Source organism: Lepeophtheirus salmonis, chromosome 1, assembly GCF_016086655.4.
Source record: "Lepeophtheirus salmonis chromosome 1, UVic_Lsal_1.4, whole genome shotgun sequence".
Classification (NCBI taxonomy): Eukaryota; Metazoa; Arthropoda; class Copepoda; order Siphonostomatoida; family Caligidae; genus Lepeophtheirus; species Lepeophtheirus salmonis.
In genome coordinates, this window is record NC_052131.2 from 40,208,730 (window position 1) to 40,224,635 (window position 15,906).

General features: G+C 28.4%; 2 long non-coding RNA genes across 2 annotated transcripts; one reads left to right on the forward strand and one right to left on the reverse strand.

Annotated features, from left to right (window-relative positions):
• The first annotated feature begins 1,816 nt into the window (after positions 1 to 1,816).
• LOC121127743 (uncharacterized) lies at positions 1,817 to 15,027 on the forward strand. Its single transcript, XR_005867906.2, has 3 exons — positions 1,817 to 2,207; positions 14,193 to 14,314; positions 14,404 to 15,027. It is a non-coding gene; the product is annotated as an uncharacterized lncRNA (long non-coding RNA).
• Positions 2,330 to 3,757, reverse strand: LOC121127736 (uncharacterized). Its single transcript, XR_005867904.2, has 2 exons — positions 2,857 to 3,757; positions 2,330 to 2,806 (listed from the first exon to the last, which is right to left on the reverse strand). It is a non-coding gene; the product is annotated as an uncharacterized lncRNA (long non-coding RNA).
• Positions 15,028 to 15,906: the final 879 nt, after the last annotated feature.

Consider the following 15,906-nt stretch of genomic DNA (forward strand, 5'->3'; position numbering starts at 1 on the left):
TCATATAAATCTGTGAATATATTATATGCATGGATTACACAAAGGAAGGATATCATCAATATAAAGTCTATCTTGCTATCCCATACATTAGTCGTCATAACATTTCCTTCTTCTTTTCAGTAACTAAATACTTACTCCCTTGAATATAATATGAACAAGAATGTTAATAAATTATTTTAAAGAGCTGTTTCACTTTTAAAGCATATTAAACTTTCGATTTTAACTTTTTTGTGAGAATGCCAGATCGTTTAATTGCTCTGGTTTGTAAAAGGGTTATTAAAAAATGGGGAATATATTAAGTTCAAATAAGTTTAGACTTATCCCTCAAATACCGCGAATCCTTTAATCCTGAATTTCTTAAAATATGTAATAGAGGTTGCTGGTGGCTCTCTGCACCATCAAAAATCTTATTCATATATATTTATTTGTAAGAAATTTCTAGGGAGATCTTTGGAAAGCATATCCTCCGAATGTTTATAATAAATTCAGAAAACAATCAATCTTTATTTGCTGCTCACAGCTCACCAAAAAAGACTTAATAAATATATGTAATATCAAAGAAGAATACAAATTTAATCATAGTTTCAGTTACAAAGCAAAAATTATTGTTGGGAATATTTTCTCCATATTCATGATAAATTATGTTACAAAAAAGAGGGGTCATGTTACTACCTGATAAAAGAAACATAACCAAATATAATGACATATTATAAATATTTTAAAGATATATCTAATATCATTCTATAAAATATTTTCTATTAATGTTGTTTTCCCAGTTTTTTCAGTCATTTATGTTTTTACATCTTACAAATCATTATCAACCTTATTATTGATCTAATTTCCTTAAAAGTTAATAGAATACCCAAAGTCTGCGTAGCTATGTTTCTTAAGACGACTAATATATATATATTTATGGCTGTTCATCTCTTTACATGCACATCCTCAAAATAATCATGCAGCCTTTCCTACCAAGGGAATAATGAAAATACTCAAATTTATATAGAAGTTTACCAATTACGTAATTCTTCCTTCTCTATTCAATTGTAGGCTTATCCTCACTGCCGTTATAACGCTACCTACCTGGATAACATAAAATTTGCATTATATTTGTTGACAATGGTTGATTTTCTGTTTATCTCACCTTATCAAAGTTCCGAACATTGATTGGTTTAATTTTAATTAGCCTTAAGTTGTACTGTGAACTTGTGAACAATTCCCAACAATGAATTGGCATCTTAATAAATAATTTTTATCCTTTTTAAAAACGAATTCTGAACAAGGCAAAGTCCTTTTTTCTCCATATTCAAACTAGTTTTCTGTATTTTTCTTATAACCAAATGATAAACTAAGATTTAGAGGTTAATTAATGTAACTACATATTATATACATTGAACTGATAGTTTTACAAATATAAAAATCAATGATGGAAAGAGAAATTATGATGTATTGACAAGATTGTAAACCATATTCATATTTAGAGTCGTAGAAAATACTATCTAAAGCGAGTTTTATTTTCTTCCAAAGCTGTTATAAATATTCTTTGATCATTGAGGAGGGAACTTCCAAAGCTATTCACCATGTGGTGAAACGAGGACCACGTATCAATATTTTCCCGTGTTGTAGTGACACTTTTTTTATCCGCTAGGGGCGTTGAGTATACTTGAATATCATTCTATAACAAACTGTAATACTCTAAAAGTAGATTTGGACCAATCAAGGTTCAAAACACTAATTAGGGGAATAGAAGCAGAAACACTGACAGATGACAACAAAATACAAGGTATCTATTTGTGTAAGTGAGGTAATACCGTGTACAATATGTTTAACTTTTAAGTGTATACACCGTAGAAAAATAAAACATATTTACACAAGAATAGATTTGATACTCCGGCCATGACGTCACATTTGTTGTTTTTAATTTAGATGAGGAAATGGAAATACCTTGAATAAAGTTTCATGGATATAATTTCGTACTCATAGTAACTAACGATATGTAAAATATGGATTTTATTCCTAGCCCAAACTTTGAATTGAAAGCCTTACTATAGCAAGAAAACCCATACAAAATGGAGCAATTCAGTTATACATATAACTCCGTTCCTCAGCTGAATTTATGGTGCAGATTATCGATTTCACCGCCTCTATGGTTTATATGGTGAATACAAGTCGTTATTTTGTACAAGTTGTAGCTTGTACAAGAGGATTATGTAAGTTGTCAGCCCAGAAATAAGATAAGAATTTAGAATACATTTGAAAACGATATTCCATAGATGACCAATATATTAATGATGTTAAAAAGTTCAAATGCCCGAATTTATAATAAGAATAATTGTTAATAAAAAATTAATTTTAATAGATTAAAATCCTATGATGGTACAAATCAATACATTTTCGATTATAATGATCTAATTAAATAAGGTAATAATAAAACGTAAAAATTGTAAATTGTACAATATGTTTATACAAGTTACAACTTGTACACAATATATATATTATAAACAACAATCACTCCACAAAAAATAAATCTCCTTCAATCAAAATTAACATCAGTATGAATCCCATATGTAATCATTAAAAATCACATTTTAGTTTTAAAGGATATCACAACTTCATGATATTGAAGGAGAGTAATAAGTATTTTTTGAGGAATAAATTTACTTAAAAGATAAATGAGAACTAGATGATGATGCCTTGATTATTTGGGCTTCTTATCTGTCCTTGTTGGTGGAGATCATTTGCGTACTGCTTGAGTCTCCGAAGAGTGAACGCACATGCTTAGTAGCACAAGGAAGAGTAGACTAAATATCTGGAAATGAATAAATTAGTTTTTCAATTTCGAAACATGAATCGACTTACTTTAACAAGATCCATGATCGTTCTAAACCCTATAAATTTTAATTCAGTACAATTTATTTGATTGAAGTTGTTATTTGAATAATATGATGATGGGAAGAAAGAGCGCGGAGCAAGAATAAGGAATAAGTCAAGTTCATTCCGTATTCGTTATACGATCTGTTCTTTAAGGAGCATCTTCATAAAAATTAAACAGTATTAAATGAATCCCCATCAAAATACTTGAGAGATTTCTTTCGTAGTGTTATTTGGTAGTTTAGAGTGATCACTAGTTTTGATATGAAAAAGTGTGAAGCTGTTCATTTAAAGTATGAATACAGGGGCGTATGCAGGGTTAAAATAAAATAATTTTGTATTCGATAATAAAAAAAATATTACTTGAAAACAGGAGTAGTAAAAACATTTTTAAAAGATTTTTTTCCAAAAATTAAAAAAACAAAACAATTCCTCCCCACAAAAATATAATCATGCAGACGCGAATATGACATGTCTAAGGATTTCATAAATAATTTTTGATTCACTTTAAGTCATTTCAAAATTTACCACAGCCATTGAAAACTTTTTAGCTAAGTTTAAGTAAGAGGCTACGGTAATATATATTTTAAATATGCTTAAACAAATTCCCTTTGAGGAACACTAACCAACAGTCAAAAAAATATAGTTAATTTATACATTATCTAAAACTTTTAAAACGTATCAAGAAAAGCATTTTAAGTAGTTAAAATCAAACTGAAACAAAATTATTGAACGAACTTCCAGACATAATTGGTGATTTCTACCATCGTTACCTTTATTCTATCACGCAACCTTTATAGGAAAATAAATAGAAAAAGTGACAAAATTAGTTGGTAGTTAATCAACTCATCCCAACTATGTCATTATTATTCAATAATGGATGAAAAGTGTTCTCAGCTTAAAAAGAGCTGATTCTAATTTAACTAATCAACGTAATGAACTTTGATTTGTAGAATGAAAACAGAAATATGAACAGCTCACCACAAAATAGGTCGTAAAATGGTGTGTTAGGTAGATAACGGCGTGATATGTGACTCTATGACATTGACTATCTTGTTTTTTCACATTTAAATATTAAAGTATTATTCGGAACATATCTGAAATCAATATATTATCGCAACCTCGTACAATTATTTTTAAAATATTTAAATTGCCCATCGTGAGTTTTGGAAACACTTAAAATGAAGCCAAAACTATTTTGTTACATTCCTACTTTAAATAGGGGCATTCTTCATATTACTTATTTTTAAAGTTAGGGATCACTCTATTGTATAGCTATAATAGAGTAGGGCATTGTTAAAAATCTATAAAATCACATACATAAATAATTTAATTTTTTTGACAGTTACAATCACGTCTGATTTATTATTAGAAAATTATATATACACAAGATTTTCAAGATAAACTTACAACAAATTCTCTTCAATTCATCATTAACTAAAAATGTTAATTTTTTTTAAAAATTGATAACGAATTTGAAGAATCTGTTAAGTTATAAATATATAACATATTTGTAATTAATACACAATTTTGTAAATAATACATTAATTTTCATGTATCTAGATTATTGATTTTTCCCTGCTCAAAATTTACTCACAAAACTAAGAGAAATGTATAAATACTCATCAATTCATATTGAAAAACTTATTAAACATTTGTAAATGTCTGAGATCATTTAAGGTGTGTTTTTTAATTGAGTTTTAAAATATTATTAAATACTAAAGATTTTACATATTTATATATTTCCACTAAAAAAAAAATTTCATTACTACAAAATTGTAGAGTATCATATACAAATTCAGATACACTCGAACACTATTGCTGTATAAAAATATTTTTATACAAATTGATTTCTTTTTTCTCTCTCGCATTTTCTTATATTTTACCTTTAAGTTTTTTATATGATTTTCTTGAATAAGTTGAAATATCAAAAAATTAACATGTTAGTCAATTTAACAGAATTTTTGTATATTTTTCAAAACGTAAAGCTTGGTTGACTTCAGTTATGGTTAAGATAATTTTTTGGAATTATATTTTTTGTACAATCCTTAACATAGAAAAATAAAATAGTGAATCATTATTTCTAAACATGGAGAAAACAAAAAGGAACGCAATTGTAGAACATTGTGGATCAGGATATTCTTCTCCCCTTTTTAGATCTCATTGGATACATCCGGAAGACAGTGTGCTATGTTGTTAAGGGATTTAATAAGTCAGTAAAAGTTTCACAGAAATTCAAGATTCCTGATCTTTTTATTTATCTTCTTCCTTTTTATATTATCGTGTTTGTGTATACAGGGAGCGCTCTAGAGGAGTATGCAATCTTTTTGATATTTTAGAAGTTGTCATACAAAAAATATTATTCAAGTTCGTTCAATGTATTTCAATTATATCGGATTGAATAAAAGTATTATTATATATGTATGTATATTCATATATTATAATTCGATAAATTATCAATTAAGGCATCATATATTAAAAATCCTTTTTTATAAATGGGGGAAAACATATTTATATTTGCCCCAGTGCGTATTTTCAAAAATTTCTATAATAATTTCTTATGCCGTCGAAATTTTGTCTTCCCATCGTTTGAAAATGACAAAATTACTTTTACTGCAAAATTAGACGGCATTAAACCTATATTTAAAAAGGAAATAAGCATGGCCATCAAATACTTGCATAAATTAACTAATTAAGTAATTCCTCCACATACTTTAGAGAAAAAAAAAGTTAACTTATCACTAAAAATTTTATGAATCAACAATAAAAGCTTGGTAAAAATAACGGAGAATTGCAAAATTACATAGAAATTTTCATATAAAATGGCACGAAAACCCAATTTTTAACGATCAAAGAACACAAATAAGTTATCTCATTTCATTCGGAGAATAGGGATGAAATGGAAAACAATGTCTGGTAAACGCAACAGTTTATCTAATGAAACATTTCAAACTGAAATTCACACACTTAAAGGATCGGCCTAGGACTTATCTCCTACAAATAAAAGACGTTAAGTTTATATACATAGAATAATAAATTATGACCCCAATTAAAGGAGATTAGGATGGTAGCGTCAACTTGGTGGTGGTAATTACTTTTTGAATTGCAGACATTTTTTAGAGAGTGAAAAAAAAAAAATGGAATTAGGTTCTTATTGAAAATGAACATTCGGTCCATTTTAGGTTAATTAAAATAAATTTTACCAACTCTTTTTTACAAAAGGTTGAAGATGATTCATAAATATTTTACTACATGATTTCTCATATACATATTACAAACTTAGATGAAATTACCAAAATATAAAATGTAATTTATTACGTCAGTGGATTTATAGGCTTTAGCATAATGAAATGTTGACAACAAAAATGTTGTGTTGAACTGGCCTGTTCATCAAAAAAGGATCTTATTTATGTTGATGAAACTGGAACATATTAAATCTTAAATTTATTTTTGGATGTCATGGATATAGGTGGGCTCAAAAGACCAAAAGATGTCATGTACTTGAGTACAATTCATCTTCATCAAATATTACAGAAAATGTTTCATGTAGATACTATAAGAAACACATGTATTTGCTGTTACTGTAAATACTTTAATTAAAAAAGAAGAAAACTTTTCTTGGATAATGACAGTAAAATATAAAATAATCACAAATTTAATAACTTTTTAGATAAAATATCTTGTACACTATGTACTGTTTGTATGTAATTTTTATCTTATTTAACCAACAGCCAAAATTATTCCACTAGAAAAAAAATATCTGATTCTGTTAAGTCTTCTAAATGAATTAATAAGCTTCGATAATTAAATTCATAAATTTCGATTGAGTTACTATTTATAAATAAATACGCTGAGTAAAATTGTAAACAATCTACATTTTTTTTTAAATTTAAAATTTTTTTAAAGTTTCATATAAATCATACAATTTCATTAATCATATAAATATTATGAATATTCACATAACATCCTAATATCGATTAATAGTTATTTTCTCCGATTCATTTCAAGAAATAGTGAGCTGCTTTGTTGACTATAGAAATATTCAGAGGTTAATGATTGAACCACACCCATATTTAATTAATCTCTTGTGTTCTAAAATTGAAAAAGTCTTAATAAGATTAGTATATAATGAAATAGTTAATACTAAAAGTAATGCAATACCACATTCATTGACATCGTCATGGATAGATGATCATCATTTGGACGCAGCTCAAATATGATCCAATGGTAGATAACACACTTCTCCAGAGTTAGAGAATAAACGTTAACATCTTTGATAAATAAATATTACTGCACAAGTTGCCACTACAAAAAGTATTGGACTTGTTTAAGCTCATATTTTTACAACTCAAGGTATAAACGCTGTTTCAACATATCAACAGCTGAGTTAGTAAAATAATTGTCCTAACAATAAACTCAAAGAGAAAAAGAGAGAGAGAGAGAGAGGGAAATCACATTGCCAATGGTCAGTGGACAATCCTATTTCTTCTTAATGTTTAGAGTTCTTCGGTACCCCAGAGTGTTAGCGTATTCTTACTGGAATTATTATCAGTGATGTAAATTGTGTATACTTTTTATCAGTCCCATTTCTTTGGAATTGATAATCTGAAAAAGGATTTTTTTCCCCTTAGGAGTTGTCATTATTATTTAATTCTGAGTAGTAAACTTCCTTTGCTAAATAGACTCAATTATTTACTTCTCCCCTTCTCACAGCTGATTGCAGCTGCTCTGCATAGTGATAAAATACATAACATAGAGTGATGATACGAAAAAGTAGCTGAGACTGTCAAAAAAATAAATAAATAGTTGACCAAAACATTCGAATTGCAATAGTTAGTAACGTTAAAAACTTAGAGGGGGCTACAATCTTTTTGAAATGTTTATTGTCATAATAATAATTTATTAGCATTACTTTATGGATTTAGAGATGTGAATAGGTTAATAAAATATTTTTGAACTGATTATTTTATAAAGTATATTTATATTTTATTCCATTTTTTAAATTTGAATATAATTCTTTTTAGCCCTTCAATTTTAGTCTAAAAATAAACTGTTGTAACTGTATATTTAAAACCCCATCTGCAACTAAACAATAATTTCAAAGTCCATAACTCCCTATATCAATATCCTATATCATACTTAGAAGTATATATTACAATTTACGCAAATATTTACATATTGTTTTTAAAACATTTTTAAACGAAATAAGTGATATCTTTTTTATGATTTTTGTCGAAAGTACTTAGAACTAAGAAGTACTTGAATGTTTGTAAGTAATAATTTTTAAAGCAAATATCAGTGATCGCATTTTATGAATACACTACTCTAGGTCACGTCGTTACCTTTATTGGATCACACAACCTTTCATTAAAAAAAGATAAAAAAGAAGGAAAAACAGACCCCAAATCATGAGGTAGTTAGCCAAATGAGTCAATCATATCAATTGCCATTTACCTCTTATATACTCCCAGACAATCATTGGCATATTATTTCTTCAACAATTTTAAAATGAATTACATATTATTTTTTTCGATCAGATTTACATATCCAAGATAAAGAAAGAACTTGAGGTAAATGAACAATTTCTTATATCTACCAAAGCTTGATACACTCGACAGCAATCCATGACTGCACATTTTCCTTTTGATGGTTATTTTTTTGGGTCGTCCTTAACTCATTAATTTGGAAGTTTTTACGAAAGTCGGCAAATAAAAAATTTACGAGTGTTGCTGTAAAAAGTATCAGAAACGTATTGACACAAATTTTTGTTAAGAGAAAGAATGAAGGTTTTCATTAGCCATAGAGTAGAGTATTGCAATAAAGCAGCCGAAATCTTTGAATAAAATTTTCTAATGATGTTGCTTATCACTTGTCTCCCTTATAGTCTTATAAGAATAGCAGGGATATCTGACTATTACTTCTTAAAAACAAACACTATCATCTCTGATTTTTTTTAGAATTAAGGTTGTCTAAAACCATTGTCTTCTACACTTAAGCATTTTAATTCAGTCAAAGAGTTTATTAATGATGTGGAAGATTTTTCTTGCAGTAGAAGGGATGTGTAGCTATTTATTACTCCTTCCGCTTCCCCTCCCCCCCCCCAAAAAAAGAAAAAAAAATCATAATTAAGGTCTAGAACTACGTGCGCCCTAACAACAAATGACTAGCTCTGTCCTCCCCATAAACGCCACAACAGAGGGTATTTGCCGACATATTTTTGAAAAAACATAAAAATGAAGGTCTGAATTAATTATGTAAAGAGTAGAAATGGAGAGTTGGCCTTATCTTTAGAGTTGTAAAATTGTTGACCATGTTAGTATTAATTGATAACTAGCAAGATATAAGTGTTTTTTTTTAGATTTTTTTCTCTATTTTAATAATTCAAACGTATTAGCAAACAAGGATAATTAAAGTTTTAATAATGATCTCTTTCAGTAGATATGTCTTTTATCAAAGGTCCAACATTATTACTATTTAAATTATACTCACGAAGATTTTCCTTACTTATCAACTCTTAATTCATATAATGTTTGCTCATAAGTAAAAATTTTTTGTGAGCCTACTTATTACAACTCATTAGTTACCATATTTATTTATGAACAATAATTAGTGATGCCCAAATAATGCATAAAAATGGAGCTAAATATGCAAATAAAAATGCAGAATAGAGCCACAAATGCAAATAAATCAGGTAAAATTATTATCCAGTAGGCCCATGTTCCATAGAATTGACATTTGGTCCCTCAGATGTATTCTTAGAGTACGCCTCCAGGGAATCTTTGAATTTAACAGAGACCAATACCTTTACTAGGTTAGTATTGAAGACGCCATATAAATCTTATTTGTATATCACTAATAATAATGATGACATATCAGACTTGATTTTTATACGAGTTAGGGTAAGGGAAGGTTTGTATTAAGTTCAAAAATTATATAGAATCGCCAGTCGTTAAGAGGCCATCAAACACTTCCGATCTCTAACCTCTCGAGTGTGTGGTGATCTACTAAAGACTTGTTCTTCTTAATAGACTAAAATTCAATTCAAATTATTTTTTAACGGCCTTCCCTTACTCTACTTTGTGAGTGAAGGAAGTGAGCTCCATAATTAATTGTTGGTTAGTTTATTGTCTTTTATGAAGTTCTTTTTTTCCTTGGCCTTCCATTCGGGAATTTGGATCTGGAGAGTGAGATAACTTTTTAATAGTGACTCTGTGACAAAGTTATAAAAGGTCAACTGAGGATACGCCCCCCCCCATTGTATGATAAAACTATTATTTTACATAAACTCATTCGAAAGCTACAATTCTTATGAATGTGATTCGGCTCAAAAAGTCTTTTCTTTTCTTTCATATTTGAGTTTCAATCTAATAAGAGAGGAATAAATCTTAATGGATTTAAATAAAACTATTTAATTATTATATAAAATTTAGCATCTCTTATTCCCGAAAATATACTTGGTAGTCTTAAAACTCATAAATGTGCCTAATATATAGTAGATCTGTAAATGGGGTTGAGTGTTAATAGGATCTAAAGTCCTTTTTTTTCTAACTATAGACAAATTTAGAAATAATATTATTCACAGGAATTGTTCATTTTAATACGATATTTTATTTTAAAAGAGCTCTTACTTATGTATTGAATTAGAGTCATGTTTAAAGTTGAACAAAGAATAAAAAAGTTTCTTCAAGTTTCCCTCGATAGCTATGTAACTTATGTGTGTAGCAATAAATGTGAAACTCTTCATCACTACCAATGCCAAACTGTCAAAACAGTCTGAAATTGAGAGAAAGTGCCTGGATCTTATTTACTCCTATGATAAAAGTCTTAATTGATTTGGGAAGTCGACCACTAAGATTTTTATACTACCAGATGCTGCCTGTGGATTACAAGTTCACCAGGTATGGCTTTTCAAGAAACTGATGAACCATGACGATCTATCATGGAAGGTGCACCATCTATTACACCGCACTAATGTTATCAAGTGGTTGTTTTTCTCCACTTGATAAAATTATCAATGATATCAAATACCAACTCTCCTTTGGTACCATATATTATTAAAATATTTTTTTTTGTGTGTGCGTGTGTTGCGTGTCTCATTTAGTCACAGAAAAAGAAAAACATATATTAAATTCAAATTAAAAAAGGGAATTAGGAAGAAGATGAGAGAGTTAATTTTAGTATGATTCTTCAATTTTCATGATATTTATGGTTTAAGAAGGAACATGGCAAGTTAGCAATGGCAATGACAATAAATAAATCACAGGGTGCTGTTTGAAAAATGGCGATATATTAGCAAAATCAGTATTTTCATATGTTGCATTTCCAAGAGTATCAAAGAAAGTGAAGGTTTGATTATATTTACAACAAATGGACAGAAGCAACAAAAAAATTTGTATACAAGGAGGTTTTACAATAGAAATTTACCTATTATGTAATTATAGTTTATAGTAAATTGTTTTAGTTTAAAGTTTTAACTTAAATAAGCTATTTTTCATTGGCTGTCTTTAAGATAGCGTGTTTGCGCTGGTTTATTAGTAGATTTATTACAAATTTTATAATTTCTTGAACCTACTTTTTATCTTTGACAAATACAAACATAAGTGAGAAGGGCATATTCATTTAGTAGTAAAATAGACTTATCTAATTGCAAGCTAAATTATGTTGCAGCAAGAATCTTACACAATTCATCTTCTATGTTTTCAGGCATTTCATTTATTCTTCCTTGAATTGAGTTATTACTGAGTGGTATAGACTTCATAATTTGATTTCGTGACTTATGTATAATGATGGAAATCTAGTAAGAATAGGCATTTTAAAAAAAAGAATCCAAAAATCAATATGGTAACCCCCGACCATTTGAAGAATATTTTGGAGGAGATAAAGAATTATGCTCATAACGTTTTATTAGATTAGCTATAATCAGCTGTAATAAGTGAGCAAATGATATAACCAAGGACATTTGCTAGAATTACTCCTATGTGGATCCCCAATTATACTCTGAGTACAACCAGGACCTACAATTATAACTCCACAAAAAACCCTTATGGTTACACTGTGTCTTTTATGAGCATGCGCAAATGGTCAATCAGATTAGGAATATAATTGAATCTATTTATAAAAGGATGTTCAATAATCATCATTGATGTAAATCTATTCTATCCACCGGATAATATTGAACATATTCATTGCTGCTACCTTGTAGTCACATTTTTTGATTTTTGTATATCAATTTTTTTGTTTTAAATGTAATAATATATAATCACCACTTTTTTGCCCCCCCCCAATCGCCCATTTTCTCATAACCGTCCCTCAAGGGGTGGTACCACACACTTTTGAATAATCTAATGTTGTACATAAAATGAAGAAAAATTCAAAAAATTGTTTTGAAATATGTATAATAAGTGGATTATATGATATCTATTTTTTATTTTAACATGCATTAGGAAGGTTATAAACTATCACCTTAACATAATATCTATTTTTTACTAGCACAGTAAACAATTTCATTTATGTTCTTTACAAACTATTGTAAATATGTGACATGAATATAAATTTAAAAGATGTGTTTAGAAATTTGTTGCTCTCGACTATGACAATGGATTTTTTAGGGTCCTTCATAATATTGAACCCGATTCTTGGCAATAACAATTCTGCAATTGAGAAACATAATTTATTACAATATTTACCAATTTTAGGATATACCCATTAAAACTTGCATTATTAACAATATCAACAAAAGTTATTTAAGAAAAACGTGTTGATGACTTGGGATTTGATAGATAAATAACAGTTTATTGATCCATAGGATCTCTTCATGTCTTTGTTCAGAGCATTATCACTATAGGAAAAAACACCAATGAGCCTGGCTGGATCGTTTTTATTTTATTTGAACATTTGATAAGCTGTTCATCCTTGATAAACACAAAGTAAGATAATGGGGTGATATTTTAACAAAGTAAAACTATATAACGGAGTCGAATTAAACATTTGCGTGTACTTATGAAAGAAATAGAGGATCTCTGAGGATTAAGACTTCATACTTAATCTGTGATATAAATAAAAATATTATCCATATCGAATGGTGCATCTCTATTTATCTTGATGAGTGCTTCGAGCCACATCTCCATAAACAGTTGCATTGTTATTCCACAAAGCGTTACTCCACTAACACGATAATGTATAGTGTATTTGCTTGTTATTTCTATTTTCTCTGACGTCGAATGGTTGTATTATAATTAGCTGTATTTAGGGCGTAATTGGTTTTAAATTTGACAAACTACCAAAAGATTTGGGTATTTTTTTATGTTTCTTTTCGAAAGATAGGTTTCGAGATACAATCAATTCACGTTATTCAACGTATTCAATGTTATTATAATAATAGCTAATAATTATGTTCTATTAGTAATCACATTGAATTTTTCATTGTTTCGGCATCGTTCATCAGTAAAAATGTAACAAAATGCGTCAATTATCAGTTTAATTTTGGTTTCGGATATGATCCAAAAGTTTGGATACCCGAAATTTACTCGAATATTTACATGTAAAGAGCCGATTCCGAGAAAATGAGGATATATCATAACTTTTTTAGCATAGATATTTCAATTTTGTTAAATTTTCTAACTGAATCCCATTTTTCCCTACACCAATAGTCCATAAGAAATGTTACTGCCCTCTCTCCCGTTGCGACAGCCCTAAGTAAAGGGATTTATTTTATTTTATTTTACTCAAAGTTTAGTTTTTTTATCATGGAAGTATATCTAAATAAATTAAATGAATGTACCTATCTAAAAAGTATGAAAACATTGGCTACGAAAGTTTTTAGTATATCATACCCATGAATAAGGGATATTGGATCATGGTATACAAGAAATAATTTCGAGTTTGAAAATAAATGAAGAACTCAAATCTTGACGAATGTGGAAGTGCCTCAGAAATTTTTTGAGTAGTCATGCCTGGTAAAAGAGAAAACAATACTAGGAAATATCATGACTATGGAAAATGACATACTCAAAAAAAGCTAAAAAAATGGACAATAAAATAGAGTTAATGATTTTGAAAGATTAGCTCGAAATACTGGATCGAATAAAATACGGGCATATACCAATAGTTCTAAGCATAAACCATATTATGATATGTATACATTATAACGAGGAAATGCGAAGGAATTGAATAATGGAACATTTCTAGAAATTGACAAAACCTAGAATCTATGAGTTGTATTTTTAAATATTATTTTATACCTAGTGTGGTATTTTATTTGCTTTAACGAAATTTCATTATTCTATGTGTGTACATTAAATATGTATATATTCCTTTTTTCCTAGGGTTCATAAAACGGTTTCGTAACAAACGATTTTTGTGTTTTGTAGACAATCAGATTTGCCATTCGTCCCATGAATTGATTTGGTCTCTTTCACACTGGAATATATATATGTATATAATACAGGTAAGAATCTGCCCGTTGCACGGACGCATGGGAGATGATAATGAATGTGAAATATAGTGTCAATAAACTAACCTACTCCTAAATTACAGATTGCCTGATACATGCACCAACTACAATACAACTTAAAATTACCATATTACCAGAATATCCAAGTCTTCAATGGAATGCTTTTGGGCCATAGATACTTCCAAATATTAGTTATACACTATTTGGATTTTTTAGCACATTAAATTCTCATAAGTGGTCATCCAGGACAAATTAACTGCCTTATGCAATCTCCCTTTCCCTTCTAATTTTTAATAGTAGATGATGAACAAAAAATTTTGCTAGGCAGAAAAATAGAGAAAAGGAGGAAAATTCAAAAGTTTATTCTTGTATATAAATTGTGATGTCTGTACGAGTTGCAACTTGTATAAATAGATTGTACAAGTTTGGGCATTGAAACTTTCCAATGTGCCACAGAATACTTATATTTTACTAATTTTGTATTAAAATAGTCAAAAATGACAACATAAATATATTGATTGTGCATGAAATATTTAATAATTCCATAATCCTCATCCCATGTACTGTAAATCCTTCGTTTAAAATTATTCGTGAAATTTTTTGGTTGCACCTTGTAAACAACATATATAAGATATGTTCCTTTTACATATTACAAAATGAAAACTTTTCTACAGGACTACCGACGAATATGTCTCATTATTGTTTTGACACTTTATTCACCTAAAACAATCAGTTAATAACTTTTTTAATAAATATCTTTAATTTATAATAGATTAAATTACATATCCTGGGGTGAGTCGCAAGTTGTCGTAACTCAAATATTTACTTTAGAGAATTAAGCTTCAAAAACTCCATCCTTTTATTATTAAAAATGGTGTTTATATATATATATGATGACTTTATTTATTTAGAGAAGTTACATGCATACATATAAAGATATACATTCTAGTTTAAAATTAATTTTCTAAACCAAAGTCAAACATCTTGAAAAAATTTACTGTATATGATATTATTAATCAATTTATTATTAGCAAAATGTTCCCTCTAGAAAATTCAACAGTAAATAAATAAACAAAACAAAGCTATGAAATAGCTAAAAATTTCATAAGAAAGAATGAAAATAGTTTCACAATATTTAAAATAATAGAATAAAAAACAACAATAATTATTATGGAGATCCGGAATAGCTTTTAAATTTCTTATAATTGTGTATTAAACGGCGCAAGAATATCAAGTTTTTATCTGACGATGAGCGGTAGTAGTGTATTATGTCCACAACATAGTTCACGAAGACCCTTGGAATAATAAAAAAGAAGGCGGAATATCAAGCTGAGGCTGATTTCTTCAACTTTGATAGACTTTACTACTGCCAACTTCTCTACAATCATGCCTTTACAGCTTTTGTTTTATAGGACCTGATAAAATTGCCGTTATAAATATATTTAGAGATTAAATTACTTCCATTTGTGAATAGAAGAATTAATAAAAAAGTTTAGATCAGTCCAGTGAATAAATGAATAAGCATACAATATTTTTGGTAGCATAAAATTACCCCCCAAAAAAAAAAAAAAAAAAATCACTTGCGA